Raw genomic sequence first — 3668 nt, forward strand, 5'->3', positions numbered from 1 at the left:
GACTGAGAGAAAGGTCCTCCCTCGACTGGTTCACTCCCCAAATGGCCACCATGGCCGGCGCTTCGCCTATCCGAAGCCAGGAGCCAGGTGAAATTATGTCTTAAAGACAAGTCAACAAACACTGAAACCTTGACAGTGGGTATGGAACTCAGGTGGGGAGGGGGATCTGGGTGATGAAGTCAAAGGATAAAATATGGTAAGTACACACGATAAGTAAGAGGAAAGACTTGATGTACAATGAGCTCTCCAGCTAGCAATACCACACTGCATTCTGGATTTTTCTTAAATTGGTACATGATAGCTGTTTTCACTACACAGCATAAGCATGTGTGTAATGATATTAGCTGATGGATACCCTAATATGTTCCTCTATAGCAAAGAAGGCGACGTTTATTCTACCATTGGCTACTTGGCTATTTATTACCTTTTATCAGGCCATACACAATTATCAAGCTATAAATTAGCCTGTCAAAGATTTATCGATGTCTGAGTCCCACTTGTGAATGCCTCCTTGGCAGGGCCAAACCAAAGGTTTTCACAAGCCTCCTATGACCCGCGGGCCAGATGGTCCCCAGCACTGCTCTGTAGTGATGATTTTACAATTCATGTGTCTTAGAACGTATCTGCACACCTTACATATACACAAGAAAACTTTCTGAACCAAGATGCAACGAACAACGGAAGGCTCAGAGTCTCTAATGCTACCAGTTAAGTGTATGAGTTTAATTGCTGTTTGTGTGGCTTAGTACCAAAATTACAGGTGATTATAAACAATATTTTTGCATTAATTTTAAAACCCCATGTGGCTCACCGTCTTCGTGGAGGAACGACACAGGACCCTGCGCTGTTCTTTTGTCTGCTCGGCCCTCCCCGGGTTTGCTGCTGGTTCTTCCCGGGTTGGCTACCGTCCCTTCCACCTCCGTGGAAGGGCGGTTCCCCCTGTCACTTTCCCCACTTCCGCGGGGGAGCGGCACACCGCCGGCCGGCTCTCTCGGGGGCTGCACAGGTGTTCCTTCAGATGTTCCCCTTAGATATTCCTGGTGCATGTTGTCTCTCTCCTCCTTTATAGTCCTCTTCCACCAATCCCAACTCTGCTACCCACACGCCGAGTACGCTGCTCTCCTCCAATCAGGAGCAGGTCCTGCAGCTTGTCAAGTTGGTGAGAGGCAGCTGGGTAGAAGCTGTTTCCTCCTCTCCCAGCGCCATATTGTGGGAGAGCAGATGCATAGAATAAGTCTTAATTCCAGTAACTTAGTCTAGTCCGAGTTGCTCCCAGTTGCTCCCCACAACCCCAGGGAATGTCAAGGTCCTGAACAAACTTAGCAGCACACAGGCTATTCATATGTTTCAGGATGATGAGTCAGTGCTGTCCTCAGCCCATGAAGAAAAACTCTAGTTAGAGCAGGTGCTTAGCAGGTTTCCTTCTACTTGGTGCTATTTCTGGCTGACAGAGTGGAAGCGATGGCGTTCAGAAAGCCCAACAATCCAGGGGTGGAGAAATCATGTGTGTATCCCTCCATGTTCCTGGGGACTGAACACAATGTGAGGGAGGCATCCTGAAACACGGCACACATGCTGTAACTCAGGACCAACTATTAGAATTGATCTCTGGTGGAGCGGTCACGGACCACCCATGGAGAAGCACCAGTCTTTTGAGATTATTATATTTAAATACATCAGCAAGGCCTTAAGGTGTTGATGAAAAATTTTTCTTTCTAGAAAACAAGTGATTAATTAACCACAGTTATACTTCAGTGCTTGTCAGCCACTCATTTACTGCATTTCATCACAATGAGTCTGCTCCTAGGACTTGCAGGTAGGATTCTAAGAGGACTCAGATGCACTAATGACAAAAAGAACACACACACACACACACACACACACACGCAGCCCTGCCCTTGTGGAGTTTATCTATTAAACAGGAAAGAGGGACGCAGGTGAACAATGGAAATGATAAATTGTGCCTGTGAAGGAAGAAGAAAAGTGAGGAGGAGAAAGGGATATTGCACGTACAGTCTAAGGCTAGCTCAGATGGAAGTAAACTGTAACTGTCACTCTGCACATGCGCAGCCTGCTGCTCCTTCGGGTAAATGTTTGCCTCTGAATTTCATTTCATGGCCCTTCGGAGGGAGCCGGGATCAGAAGCAGGCCACACTGCTCCATCTTGCAGTCCTGTTCCAGCATGTACACACTAAACAAAATGGGATGGAAGCCCATCTTAACAAGTAATTGCCGACAGACAACAAAGTTTAGGTTCATCAGAAACAAGTTGGCAAAGGCTCCATAGGACTGCCCCGCCCTCACAGCAGCTAATGTATCACCTGTGCATTTGCTCTCAGGAGATAACGCGCTACAGACATACAAATACCCCCAGACTGCGAGACCTCAGAGGCTTGCTCTCTCCCCAGCCCCTCCGATGGTACAGTCCAGAGCTCCTCTTTTCCTTACTGAAGTAAAACCTCACCTCTACTCTCACCATCGTGTCCAGTCTGTAAATCAGCATCCACACCAGGATGTGAACTCGGACTCAGCTCAGCAGTTTTCCCACAACATAATTGGAAGTCGCACTGAGATTTCTTCTCCAAGCAGTGTGTAAGAGACCACCAACTACCTGTCAGTGCTATTTGCTAGTTCCTGTCACCTCCATTGGCCATTCTGGAATGACTGTCAGATGCGTGTGAAGGGAGGTATCCTGCTGGTGTACTGAGGGTCTCTGACCAAGACTGCTCCTAGATGTGATCTGAAACTCCCCAGGTGAATTCCAGACCAGAGGTGACCCATAGGGTATATCTGAGCGCCGACTTCCCCTGTGCTTTGATTTCCGACTGGATAACTCCCCTCGATGGAGGTGGAGGGGAGTTGAGATTCCTGGGCTGCCCTCGAGTATCCCTGGGTTTTCCCCTTTGAGTGACTCAAGGGGACCTGTGGAAGACCCTCTCTACTCCCCCACGTGAGCCAAGGAAAGAACCAGCCTCTGTACTCTGACTCCTGTCTTGGAGTTCCTGCTCTTCAATGGCCTCTTGCCTCTATTTCCCTGTAGGCCACCAGGCTGCCTCTGTTACCAGTGGATTTTTCTATTTCCTTCTCCCTCTCCTTTGTAAAAAATTGTATTTAAGTTATACAAGTTTCGTGTATTTCGTATATACAGATTTAGGAAGAGTGACACTGCCCCCTACCGTCCCGCCTGCCCTGACTCCAACCCTTCCTCCTCCTCCCTCTCACATTCCCATGAACACCTATTTTCAGTTGACTTAGTGATCCTACTGTTAACCCTACACTAAGCAAAAGAGTTCCACAAATAGCATATGGGACTGTTGTTGAGGCTTTAATCCCCACTGGAAGGAGAGGATTTTTATCAGGACACCACTGTCCCTATTGAAATTTTGTCCCAGGGTTTCTAGGCAGAAATCCAGGCCCAGGAACCTCAAACGCCCTTGAATACATACAGGTTAGACGATATGAGGAAGTGATGTACTTCTCAAGACACCTTCTGACCCAGCTGCTCATCCCTGAGGCTGGCTTAACTGGCAGTTCTAGGATTAGCCATTCCAGCATTGGTTTTTGGTCATGGTGTAAGGTTACTGTCCGAATGCAGGGTCCTCAATTTTCCCCCTCTAATTTTCTCTTGGTGGCTCTTCCAAGAGCCACCATGTAGGTCAATGACCCTT

The sequence above is a fragment of the Oryctolagus cuniculus genome, chromosome X (assembly GCF_964237555.1).
Source record: "Oryctolagus cuniculus chromosome X, mOryCun1.1, whole genome shotgun sequence".
Lineage (NCBI taxonomy): Eukaryota > Metazoa > Chordata > Mammalia > Lagomorpha > Leporidae > Oryctolagus > Oryctolagus cuniculus.